Genomic DNA, 13,722 nt, shown 5'->3' with positions numbered 1-13,722 from the left:
CAGCCCTCCAGCTTGAGCTGCCACTGGGATGGTGCTGAGCCCTGGGGAGAGACCCACACAATCACCTCCTGCGAGCTGGTGCAGCCAGCTCCAGCCCACCACTCCACAATCCTTTGTAGAAATCACATGATAAATCTTAGCCACAGATGGGCAGCCCCCAGGAGGGCTGCACCTGGGCAGCAGTGACTCATTAGGGCAGCTTCTTTCCCCATGGGGGGCCTCCCCTTCCCTAGCTTCTCCCACACACAACCCCCCTGCTCCTGTCCAGACCTCACTTCCTGTCCCAAGTGTGGAGGGTGATGGTCCCCCCACCCACCAAAGGTAATTCAGGCAGGCTTCCTGGAGGAAGAGGGCAAGGAGATGCTGCATGTTCTCAGGGAAGCATGAAATCTCTGTGCCCAGCTGCTTCTGATCTGCATCTGCCCCCTTGCTTCTGGCCCGCCCCTCGTTTCCTGATTCTTCTCCCTGGTCATCAGGACCAGGAGTTGATCAATATTAAGAGCTGAGAAGGGAGAAAGTTTGCACCCTGTGGGGCAGTGGCTGGAGGTGCCCAGAGCCTGTCCTGACAGTGAGGAAGGACCTCTCATTCTACTCAAGCTCTGGAAATGTTGCATCACTTCTCAGAGCTTTTGCTCCCCAATTAGGGGAAAAAAAAAAAAAGAAAGGAAGGGACTGGAACGGATGGTTTTAATTTCCCTCTTGGCCCTGACATTTTGGCATTCTATATTGCTGAGATTCCTCTAAAATCTACTCCTTTATTGCTAATCCGGATCTTTTCCCAGCTCATCAGGGAACTGATCAGATGTGGTTTGAGGCTGGATGAGGGGAAGCAGTGAGTGCCGCAGCCCTAGGAGCTGCAGACTGGGTCTGGGCATCCATAGGTTTGGATCTGGGGCCTGGCAGGCCATATTCATTTGCGGGAACCTTCCAGCAGCCTCAGCTTCCCTGGTGGCTCGGAGGTTAAAGCATTTGCCTGCAATGTGGGAGACCTGGGTTCGATCCTGGAGAAAGAAATGGCAACCCACTCCAGTATTCTTGCCTGGAGAATCCCATGTATGGAGAAGCCTGGTGGGCTACAGTCTATATGGGGTCGCAAAGAGTCAGACACCACTGAGCAACTTAACTTTTCCTTTAACTTTTCCGGCAGCCTCTGTTCACTTTGCTATGGCTCCTGAACTATTCCTGCCACACACACATATTAGAGGAAAAGGGGAGGGAGATGGAAGAGAGAGGGAGGGAAGAAGGAAGGGAAGGAAGAAAGGAAAGAAGAAAGAAGAGAGAAAGAAGGAAAAGGAAAGGAAAGAAAAACAAAATGAAACAAAAAGGAAAGAAAAGAAAAGAGTTCACCTTGGATCCAGGAAGCAGCCAGCCTGACCAGTCAAGTTGCTGGGGGGACATGGAAAGGATGGGGGAGGGCAGTGTTCCTGGTTGTTATGAACCCTTGCCCTGTGAATCTGTGAGGTGGGGGCAGTTCTGTGCCTTCCTGGGCTTGGACTGAGTTGTGCCAAGGCAGAGTAGAGTGCCCCTACTCTGCCCTGTCAGTGCCCCAGACAGGGGCTGGGGTCCAGCAGGCAGCCCAGGGCCTCCTGCCACTGCACTGCTGCTCCTCCTGAAAACAATTGAAACCACAAAATTGGCTTTGTGGTTGGGTGAATATCAGTCACTGCTATTCAGCTTGGCTTCCTAGGATGACTAAGGGGGTTGTAAGCCCCTTCTATGAGCCCCCCAGAGTTTCAGAGGCAAACTTGGAAAAGTGGTTTCTTTTGGAGGTTTTCGCTGGAAGCTGAGCTCCCAGGTGGCAGGGCTACAGTCACTGTATCCAGCGTGACCATGGGCCCGAGGTCTCAGGTGATCACCGGGTGGAGGGAGCTGTTATCCCTGGGCTGCCTCACGCAGCAGCTTAGAGAAGACACGGGCTGAGGGTGAGGCCACCAGGTCCCCAGCAAGTCTCCCTTCAATCAGCCTGGGAGTCCAGTTCCAATTCTCAAGGGAGCCAGGAGCCAAGATGCTGCTGCAGGTGTGACTGGCCACAGCGGGTCCCATGGGCAGGGCCTGGGTGCTGGGGCTGGGACCAGAGTCCTCAGTTGGCGTTCTCCCACCTCCCTCCCAGGTGGCTGTGTGACCTGCAGATAGTCCCCTCCACTCTCTGGGCCAAGTTCTGCTGGTGGTCTTTCAGGCAGGGTGCTGCAGATGGGAGAAGCCGGGATGAAATGGGAATGCCTAGCCCCTGGTCAGTGCCATCTAGAGTTTGATGGTCTGGAGTCTGACAGGGCCTTACTCTCCATCCTTCTCAGGGTCAGGAAGAGACAATCCAGGTCATCCTGAGAGTGGGCTGGAGGTGTGTGGGTAAGAGAGTCGCTGTCTTTCTTCTGGATGTTGACACTCTTGGCCACTTTGCCGACCTCCTCCTTCCTGCACCAAGGGAGGAGTTTGCATTCCCTCCTCTCAATGTTGTGTTTTGTAAAGTGGCGTAAAATCATCCTTTCGAAAGTTTTGCTATTTTTATTGATCTGTAACATCTCAGAGGAAGAAGTGTGCTTGCCATGCAAATCCGTGTCAAGACTAATCTCCAGTCTCCTTCCCCCTTGCCACCCCTCCCCCCTTGCCACCCACCCCAGCCCCACCACAAAGAATGTGGGAAGTGCCGGCTGAGCCTGAGTACCCTCCAGAAACCCATTTGGGCTTCCAAAAAAAAAAAAAGAACTCGATCTGGGAAGCGGGAGGGTGGGTCCTCCCCAGCTTGGTTTTCCCTTTTAAGTGACTATCACTAAGCCTCGATTTCCCCTTCTTGACATGAAAGACTTGCATTCTTTCCTCGCTGACCGCTTGTGCATCTGTGATGCCCGTGAAAAAAGGAAAAGGCAACCCTTCCCTTGACCCCTGCTGCCAGCGCGCCCGCGGTCGCCGCCGCAGTCCTGCTCCCAGTGCCCCGCCCCCCCGCCCCAGTTCGGCCCTTCGATCTCTTTCTGACTGTCCACCGTCTCAGTTTCTCTCTCCGGCTTTCGTTCTCTGTCTCTCCATCTCTCTTCCTGTTTCACTCCCACGTTCTCCCCGCCCCGCCCCCGGGCTGCGGGTGGGTGCACGTGAGTCCTAGATTGCCGACTCAGACTTTTCTAACTGCCCCCTCCCCGGGATTCAGTTTCTCCAAACTCATCCTGCCCTCATCCGGGTCCGGGAATGGGGTTCATGAGCTTCGGGTCTCTTTGAGCCTCTGACTAGGTGGAAAGGTTGAAGGTCTGCAGGACCTAGCTGTCACCTGTCCGGACAAGCTAAGGACTCGGGGTCCCTGGTGGGACCAAGAAGGATCCGTTTTTTTGCGAAGGGAGGGGCCTACCTCCTCACTGAATCCCTTAATACCTCATCCTTTGGGGAAGCTGAAGGAGGGTAGGCTTCTCACTTCAGGAGAGGGAGGGAATATGGTTAATACCCAGGCTGCAAGGAGTGGGGTCCATATGGACCAGACTTGTTATTCTGGGAGGTCTGGAGAGTACATGGCGGACAAGGAACATGTGAATAACATACGTGCGGAAAAACTCTGTGTCACTCACAGACACACCAGTGGCATGCCATCTCCCCTCCTTCACCCCACGCTCACCCTTGGGGATTAAGGAGCCCACCCCCAATACCAGCTATACAAGTGCATTAAGTGTGCATACACACACATACCACGCTCTTGTACTCACACACACATCTGACTAGCTAGAAGAGCAGGACGGAGGAGCTGGGCTGAATGAGGGGAGGGGAGGGGAGGGGAGGGACAGGAAGGCAGGGTAGCCCCACCCCCGCCCCATGCCCCATGCCCACTGTCCGCCGCCTCCTGCCTCCCGGTAACTGGCGAGGTCTCTGCCCCCTTGACTTTTCCCAGCTTCGAGGAAATACCTCCCTTTAGGGGAAAGCGAGATCGTGAGGGGAAGCAGGGGAAGCACTGACTCGGGCAGAGGCATGAGCCTGATTTTCCAGTCTGGGGCGGGGCGGAGCGAGGTGGCACAGGGGACGCCCGGGTGATGGGGCCTGACTCAGAGCCAGAACCACAGAACTCGTACGCTGTATTGTCGTCGGGGAACAAGAAGCCACCAGGTTTATAAGAAACTGCGATTCATCTCTGCCCCTTTCTACCCCTCTGCAAGGGATCACACTTAGGCTCGAGGAAGAACTTACAGTGGAGGGGAGGAAAGGACTGTCTCGGTTGACCTTTTTGGAAGGCTTCCCTGGGTTTGTTTAGGAAAGGTGGAGCATTTCAGGGGGTCTAGATCTGGAGAAGAGTCTAGGGCCCACGATTTCCCCACATGAGCTGTCAGAAGCCCCCTGCTCCCTCCTAGCCAAGAACAGGAGCTCTTAAGCTCCACTTGCTGTCCCAGAGCTACTAAAGCTACAGCAGCAGCTTAAAGGTGTTCCCAGAATCACAGGCCATCCAGGAGGCATGGAGAGGGGTGGAGCAACTGTCAGCTCCAGCCAGCTCTGTGCCCCGCTCATGGCCACTGGCCTTGCTTCTCACAGGTCTCCAGGTGAGAAGCAAGATGAGAAGTGAGCACAGATTCTATTAGCAGAAGGGCAGAGCTGAGGTGTGATGAACCTCAGAGTGGGCAGAGTGGGAGGCAGCACTGCCTGGCAGGGAGCATGCCCAGTGGCGCCCTCCTCCCATCTCTAAGAGCTGACCAGGCCTCCTCCCCACTCAGACAGAATCACCAAATGGCTTGGATGTGTGGCAGTGGGCCGGTGTTCAGGGGCAGGGAGTTCAAAACAGTGAGGAAGGTCCCTGCTCCCGCCTCTGGAAACCTGCGGCTGGAAATCAGAACTTCTGGCTTCTTTCACCTGGACCTGATTTCCTCTACTGCTGCCATGCCCAGCCTGGCCTGGGCTGTGTGGCTGAGCCAGTCCCTGGCCCTTTTAGTTCCTCAGTCCTGCTCTCAGTCCTTGCCCCATAAGTGGGATGGGCTTTGCTGAGTAATGGAGCACAGTTCTGCAGGGTCATCAGATAGGACACTAGGAATGACTTCCCAAAGACAGAGGAACACACACTGGGGGTGACCTGGGGCGGGCCTAAAGTCTTGCCTTTCTCCAGAGGGAGGGAAGGACTCTGAGCCAGAATTGTTTGAGTAGGATCCTTGTGAGCAGAGAAGGATAGGGGTTAAAAATAGCTGAGACCCTAGGGAAATCAAATCATCCTCTGAGCATCAGTTTCCTCATCTGTAAAATGAAGAACGATAGTATCCCCTTTACAGGTGAGGTCACGGGAAGGGCACTGTGCAAGCATAAGGGTTCAGTGTGGGGTCACCAGCTTGACAAGGTACTTAACCTCTCTATGCCTCTGTTTTCCTGTCTGCAAAATGGGTACAGTGATCCCTGCCCCACTGGCCTGCAGTGTTGTGGAGCTTAATGAAATCAAGAGTGTGAATTGGGCGTCTTCCCTTTTTTCATTCTCTGTGTCCCCAAGCAGCAGTGGGATCATCAGGAAGAACTTGGGTTTTTCCAATTTCCAACTTGCTGGGCATAAACAGATGAGACAAAGCACAAACTGGACTCAAAAGCACAAAAGCAGTATGTCCACGAGAGCGTGAGCCCGAGGACCCTGGTACACAGTCCATTCCTGGGGCCCTGAGCCTTGGGTGGTGATTCCAGGTCAGTGTGCACGTGTGTGTATGTATGTGTGTGTGTGTGAAATGCAAAGACCATGGGCCCAGTATCTCAATCCCCAACCATTGGTCCAGTTGCTGAGAACTTGCCTAGCCATAGCCATCACTCCCCAACCCACAGAACATGTCAGGTTCCTGTGCCAGTGGTTGGAAAGAAATGGAGGCAGGCATGAGGTGGGCAGGCTAAAAGCAGTCACACCAGCTTCACGACCCCTGTGGCTGGAGATGAGGGTCCAGGGGCTTCCAGCTGCCCATGGCTGTGGTAGAAAGATGTTAGCAGGACGCCTTGTGACACTTCCTGGGTAACTGAGGGGGCTGGGCAGCAGCCAACAGGCTCCCGGGGAAATCTCAGACTACTGTGTCAGAGCAGATCTGCGTCTGGTATCATAAGTGGGGTTAAACTCAAGGTCAGACCTAGCCAATCCATTTCCATGCCAACATGGCCTTGGGTGCCCTCCATTGCAGTGGCTGGGACCCAGGTGTCCACTCAGCTGGAGATGGCTCTGCTCCTGCCTGCTCTGTTCCTCTCCCCGGACTTCCACTGGCTGGCTGCTGGATTTCTGCCTGTGCCTGGGACTTAGGAGAATGGAGCGCAGCACAGAGGGCCAAGGCCTCGGCTCTCCTCCCAAGTTGTGGGGGCTCACCTTCCCAAGATCTCAAAAGTTGGGGGATCTCAGAAAGGGAAATGAGACTGAGCTGCAGTATAAAGGGCTATGGGGAAACAACTTCTCAGCCTTAAGTGGATGAGGTGGGAGGTGACTCTAAACTGCTTAAACAGAGGGAATGCTCCAAGGTGTCTCAGGGCTTTGTATTATACAGTCCAGACTTGGTCACTCAGCCTTTGCCAGTGAAATGCTAGAAGATGAACCTGTCCCAGGCTCCTGGGTCTCCTACCTCACTCCTCCCTGCTGTCTGCCTTATGCCATTCCCAGGCCACTGTTAGGTTTCATGGAGTTGAGAAGGAGGAAAGGAGAAAAAAGAAAGCCATGAGAACAGGCTAGAGGGCCAAAGCTGACCCCAAGCAGGATGCAGAATTGGCAAGAACAAAGAGCACAGTGGTAAGTGAATTTGTTCAGATGGGCCAGAAATGAGGGATAAGTCAGCAAGCTGCTTTTGCAGAGGGGGACAGAGCAGAGGGTAAGGACAGGCAGAGGGTAGGGAGGACTGCCAAAGTGGGTAGTGGTCTTAGTGTTTCTGGAATAGGCTGTGTATATATATATTGTGGGAAGGGTAGGGCCAAACAGAGGAAGAGCTATATCTTCCTGCCTTTGAGGAAGAAGACCACGTGCAGCAGGAAGGCCAGAAGGCAGACTGCAAGTAGGACTTCAGAGCGTCCCCGTGAGACAGGGATGAGGGAGACAGAGGGCCAGCTGCTGGGCCTGCAGCCTCCTTGTCCCCACTCCCAGCACTCCCACCACTGCAAACACTCCTCAGCCCCCTCCCACCCCATTTTGGCCTGCAGCCCTGGGGAAGCTGCATGGCGTTCTCACTACGGATCCAATGCCGGCTGTGGCTTCTTCCTTCTGACCTATTTTTTAATCATCTGATGGGATCCCCCGCCCACCAAACCAAAGCCTTGGCCCCCTGGGCCCGTCAGCTCCACCGCGTGTCAAAACTGCCCCTGTCACTTTGCGTTGGTTTCTCAGTCCAGCCAGCCCCTCCCCCAGGGCCTGAGAGCGAGGGCTAATTACCCAGCTGCTGAGCCCCCACCCCCTCCCTGCCCCTCCACCCTCAGCCCCAACAGAGGGGCCCCAGGACCGCTGGGAGGAGAATCCTCACCCTCCCGCTGTGCAGCAGGAAGTCCTTCCTGCTATCTAACCCCCATTCTTCCCTCTGTCCTGCCAGGAGTGGAGGGACAGACGCAGAGGGTGTTGGTATTGGAAGGGACCTTGGGAGACCCCTCAGGGGACAGACAAGGGCAACCAGTCTCTTGCCCTGGGTTTAAGGAAGTCTTCTGCCTCCCCCTGGCTCGAGAGGATGGTCTCTACTGACTGTTTCATTTTACAGAGCAGAAAACTGAGGCACAAAGAGGGAAAGCACCTGGCCCAAGGTCATCGGGAGTTAGCGGGGGAGCTGTGGTCAGAACGCAGAGCTCCCTTCTGCCTCTCCATTTCTTTCTGAGTCTTCCTCACCTGACGTCTCTCAGTTCCCGTGCAGCTCTGCCCTCGTCCCACACCAGAAGGGTCCCTGCCAGGTCTCTCTCTCCCTTGCCCACTGGCCGGGAGAGCTCCAGCCTGGTTTTTCGGCAGGCTCCAGCTGGCTTCAGGCAACGTTCAAGAATGGGGTTTGTCCCCTCACCTCCTCCCCCCACTGCCACCTGTGCCCCCCTTTTCCCTTCCTCTCTGGTCCATCCCAGGGCCAGCCCCATCTAGTCTGCCTCATCTAGTCCCCGGCCCCACAGTGTTAACCAGATGGACAAGCCAAAGGGCCTCGGGCCAGAGACAGGCCCAGAGCAGACTCGCAGATGGGGGCCCAGTCCCAGACAGACAGACTGACATGCAGCAGGCACACGGAGACCTAGAGAGACCTCGAGGCGCTGACAGAGACGTGGAGATACAGAGGTGTTTGCAAATTTAGCCCCGGAGTAAGCAGATGGACAGACACCAAGAGAGTGACAAGGAAACTACTCTCAGGACAAGCACCCCAAGATTTTACAGATCCTAGAGCTAGAGGTGGATGTGAAAGAAACACATGGCCAGCCAGGCAGGAACACAGGGGACCCCAAGAGGCCCAGAATCAGGTAGATGTAGCAGAGAAGAAACTCAGAGACTCAGAGGCCCTGAGAGACCAGTAGGGTCCCGGGGCAAACAGGGATACATACAGCTCACAGGAAGCCAGGCGAGGGCCTTGGAGAGCGAGGGGCCAAGCAGGGGCTGTTTGGTTGTCCTGTGGCCAGAGGCCCTGGGGAGTGGCCTTCCAGAGGCCTGGCCTGGCAGAGGCCTGACAGTGCCAAGAGACTGTACGATCTCCAAAGGCACAAGAGAGGAGCCTGATAGTGGAGGGGTTAACCCCTGGCCCGCATCCCACTACTCGGCTCTTTCTTGTCTGCACTCCCCCAACACCAGCTCCCTTTAACCAAAGCCCTGAGTATCCCCACCACCAACCCCCCCCCCCCCCAACTCCTGGTAACCGGACTCTGCTTCCTGCCTGAGATTAAGGGCCTGTCTGCTGAGATTCCCCAGGAAGGGGAGGGACACACTCTCTCCCTGGGGCCTCCCTGAAGCTCAGGACTGCCCACTCATAGCCTGGCATGCCCCCAAGACGTTGCTCAAGCACCCAGCGTCTTGAGGTCCCTTCAAAAGGGGGCAGGAACCCTAGCCTGAGAACGCAGTGGAGGTGGGGTGCTCTGTGGATGTGTGGGGGGGTGTGGGTCTAGTGTGAAGAGCTGGGGCCCCAGGTGACAGCGGTTAGAGACAAAAGAGCTGCTCCAAGATAGGATGCCCCCAGGGGAGGCCTGAAATACAGGAGAACCCGGTGTGGCCTGGAGCTAAAGGGTAAGGCTTCCCAGCCTTGCAAGGTGTCGGAGGTAAGGAAGGGGAACCAGCCTGGAAGTGAGAACCCAGAGCCCTTGCCCTTGATCAGTGTTGAGCCTACACTGATCAGCTGGTGCTGGGTGCTGGGGACCCGGAACTCCCGCAGCTGTCACGGGCAAGGGCTTCTACAGGTGCTTGTCACTCCCCTCCTGCCCTCGCTGGCTGTTAATCTGATGGTTCCGGCCATGCTATCTGAAGGACTGGGAGTCTGGGCCCAGAGCGGGAGGAGGTTCAGAGCAGGTGGGGGTGAGCAGAGCAGATGCCCAAGGAGTTCAGGGAGGCTGCATGTGGAACATGAGAAGGGGGTGAGGCTGCAGGGCTGTGTCTAGTGTCGCTGTGTGTTTGTGTGTGCACGGATGTGCTTGCTCACACATGGGTGCTGTTCATCGTATGTGCACAGGCTGGCATGTTTCAAGCCTGCATCCGAAGAGCAAATGCACTGAGGGGCTCGAGAACTCGGATCCCAAGGTCACCTCGCTAGGAGTTCTTTGGAGGCAGAGGCTGAGCCTAATTTATCTCTGTGACCCCGAGTCCCTGGGGTCTGGCCTGTCCCGGTCTTCAGGGAATGGCGTATGGGTGTCTGGAGGGGAAGACTGTCCTTCCTGGGATGGGATCTTACAGAGAGGTTCTCTTTGGGCCCAGGGCTCTAATGGAGACTGATGTCTGGATTTGAAGGGCATTTTGTGGGGAAACAGTGGATGCCAGGGGAGGGAAGGGACCTGTGGGCGGCTTGGAGGAGGAGGAGAGGAGGCACTTTAGCACAGCCGGTGCCTCTGCTCTGCTCTGGCCTCGGGGCAGAACCCCATGGCCTCCACACTGCCTCACACCTCACTGGAGACCTGGTCATCCTGACGGAAAGTCTTTTAGCTCCATTTACTGACGAGGAAGCCAGGGAGGTGAAGATACTTGAACAGACCACACAGCCAGTTGGAATCGGGGTTCTAAGCCAATTACACCATTTCCGTTGCCACAGGTCTCTCTGCCTGCAAACCTCCCTCTCCCTGGCCCATCTCCCCCGTCTTCTTTTCAGATCTCGCTCTCCTGGCCTGAGACTTTCTCATGGAGTCATGCTCTGGGTTTCTGACCTTGTGGTCCCTGTCCCACTCCATCTCTGCCTCTTTCAGAAACCCAGCCCAGCCCCCTCTCACTGTGCTCTCTCCTGTTCCTGTCCTGCCTCTTCTCCAGCATGCTGCCCTCCACAGCCTCTCAGGTTACGCCCAGCAGGGTGGAGGCAGACATCCTAGATCTCAGTGTCCTAATATGCTAGGTCTCTACCAACAGCCACCCCCTGTGACTGCCCCGTGGGCCGTTCAGCACCCTACCCTGGCACCATGCAGCATGAGCTCATTCAAGAGCCTTCCAGGTCCTGGGAGTGCTAAGCATTGTAAGGAGAGATCACAGGTGATTGTTTAGATTCTGGGGTGAGGAATTGCCTGGTCCTGGCACTTCGTTAAGAAAATGTACTCAATGCCTGTCGTGGCCATCCTCAACCATCACACAGTCTTCCAGGTGCCGAGGGGCACACAACAAGCAGGGTCAGGGCACAGGCTTTCTCAGGTTGGGACATGATTTGGAAGTAGAATGGCAAAATGAGAGTGGGCCTGAGAGTGGGATGCATGGACTCCGGGGGGGCCCAGCATCACCTGGACACATACTAGATAACCAGCCACAGACCTGGGAATCAGAATCTCCAGAGGCAGGTCTGAGGAATTCACATTGTAAAGCTTCCAGGCACAGTCATGGCAGGTGCTGTGTGGCATCAGAGGAGCCAAGCTCCTTTTTGAGTCTTGATAGGAAATGGCTTGAAAAGCAGCCTTGAGTACAGGCAGAACAGGGTGAAGAAAACCACTGTCCAGGTTGGTGAGATACGGGGCAATTTACTTTTCTGTTTTCCAAACCTTTTCTGATGTGATCACATGACTTTTCATTTATTACGAGTGTTCTCCCTCAAAATGGGAAGGCAACACTCTTGTGGGAAGAGCACTGGATCAGGAGTCAAGAGATGGGGGTTCCAGCCCTGGCTCTGCACAAGTCGGGTGTGGGAGTTTGGTAAGTTGTTCGTTTTCCCACAGTTCCCATCCAGCCTGTCTCATGACGTTTGATGTTTGCTGGAGACAGTGTCTCTCCCATCCTAGAGACATACCCTGTCCTTTGCTCCTGCCCCACCTAGACCAGCCTTCTGGATGATCAGTGGGTAGATCCACGAGAGAGGGGCTGGGATGAGCAGCGATGGAAGTGAGCAGACCCCAGGGGGCCCTGTATCCTGCTCCACCTCCCCCACCTCTCCAGTCCTGGGGCCTGGGAAGGGGATGAGGTGGCAAGGGGAGGAGGAGGTGTCACTGCCAGGGTTCTTCTTCTCACCCAAGCTGGCAGAGAGGCGGGACTGGCAGTGGTGACACCAGGGCTACTCAGCCCCCGCTTTTCACAGGCACTTTCTTTTTTGGGTGGAAGGAATTGGAGGGAGTGAGTAAGGAACCTGCGGTTGATGAGCCGGGCTATAAGACCCTCTAACAGTTCATCAGGTTACACAAAGACTGCCTTCTGCCACCCTCTTCCTCCAGGGACATACCCCCAGGTCCACCTGATTCTAAGATTCATAATCCCTCCTGCCCCCAAAGCTGGGCAGGGGCTTAGGTTCTTCTGTTCAGGGGTAGGGGGATGGATCACTTCACCTGAGGATGAGCATGGAGAGGAGGAGAGGGAGAGACAGGGAGGAACAGGGCCCCACTTGGCCCTCCATAGCCAAGCACTTAGCGAGAATGTCTCCCAGAAGAGGTGTCAGCATCCCACAGCCTCGTGTCTCCTGGGGAAACCAGTCATTCAAGGAAGACTTACTAAAATCTTTCATGTTTCCCCAAAAGTAGCCAAGGGTCTCAAGATTACCCTCTCTTTCAAGCAATGCAGCCCACATGGAACAGCAGGCAGAAACTCCCCCCTTCTGTAAGGATGGAGAAGGTGGGTAATGGGCCAGGAGGAGGCCAGTTCCGGGATCTGGTGCTGCGGTGTGCTGGCCTCCGTGCTCAGAGGATGTGCTCAAGCTCTTTCCTCCCCCTCTCCCTGGGTCATGCCCGCCTCCTGGGGTCCCCAGCTTTGCTTTCACCTGCCAACCTGCCTCTTGGTTCAGCTCTAGTTGGGAGCAGAGAGTCCCCATGGGCCCCTGAGGGTGAAGCCCTGTTGAGTTGGGACAAGGATGCAGAGATGGGGCCAGCTCCCAGGGGAGAACTGAGGAGAGCTCGGGTGGAAGAGGAAAGAGAAGAGGTTAACCTTAAACATGATGACAATGTTAGGGAATTTTTCAAAACACTCTTACAAATGTAAATCTTTATATATTGACGTGTAAAAAATTCCATTACACCTTGTTGAGTGAAAAATCATTACAAAGCGTGTATATATGTATGTATGGTATGTGTGTGTGTGTGTGTGTGTGCAAAAGACAGACCAAGAGGGGATGTGCAAGGAATGATGTCTGGGGTCTTCAGCAAAATTGTAATCCTTTTTGCCTCTGGGGGATGGAATTTGGAGTGATATACACAGTCCTATTTTTACTTCTTTGTACTGCTTAAATTTTCTATATGGGTGTGTTTTATCTTTATTCACAGGAAAACTCCCAATGAAGATATTTTCAATCAGGGGAAAAACAATCATCACAAAAGGAATATAACTACATTAGTTAACAGAAAAGGAAAACAGAGAAAGACAAGCCCCCAGAGTCCTACCACCAAGGCAGCCCTTCAGAACTTGTGGTGGGTTTCCTTCCTGTCAGCCGGCTCTGGGTCTGTTCAAAGCTGCTTTTCCATCCAGGTATAATAATAGACTGTAAAGTGCCACCCAGGTGTCCCCTCTCGTGTAAGGCTCACAGGCCAACTGAAAAATGCGTCAGTTTGTTTTCTCTAGCCTAGGGGACTTGAGGCTGACCTTCAGGCAAAGGAAGTGACTTGCCCAGGTCACATATACCTGAGTGATGGCCAGAGCCAGTCCTGGGACTCTGAGCACAGGTAGTCCAGTGCCGCTTCCAGTGCCCACGGCTGACACACCCGGGCGCAAACCCTCAGCTGCTGCTGTGCAGTTCGCTTGAAGGAACTCTTCTTGCTGCCCACCAGATCCCACGTCTGCCCTAGGGCTGAAGGAACAGAGGCATGGGACACAGCCCCCCTGGCCTCTGGCAAAGAGGAAGAGCGCAACACTTCACACAAAGCCACTCAGCACGGAGCCTGGGCACGTAGCGAGCATCAGTGAATATCTGTCACATGACCATGGGCGACGCAGCTCGGAGCCTGCTAGGAAGCCCATCTGGGTCATCACCAAAGGCTTCCCGTAGGAGGGGGCCTTTGAGTTGAAGCTTCAAGGATGGGTGGAATTTCCACAAGGGTCCAGAGGAGAGAGACAGTCTGGCGTTTCACGTGGAGGGGTTGACTCTCCTATAAAGCATAAAGTCTTTGAGCGTGAACTACAAGGCGCACCGGAGACTCGTTGCTCTGCACGATGGGGGCCCTACAGTCCTCACCAACCGTGTAGAATTTGCCGAGTTATTAGCCAAGAGGGGCGGGGTGAGGCGG

This window comes from Capricornis sumatraensis, chromosome 8 (assembly GCF_032405125.1).
Source record: "Capricornis sumatraensis isolate serow.1 chromosome 8, serow.2, whole genome shotgun sequence".
Classification (NCBI taxonomy): domain Eukaryota; kingdom Metazoa; phylum Chordata; class Mammalia; order Artiodactyla; family Bovidae; genus Capricornis; species Capricornis sumatraensis.
The sequence above is the reverse complement of the archived record's forward strand: the minus strand, read 5'-3'. Positions refer to the sequence as shown.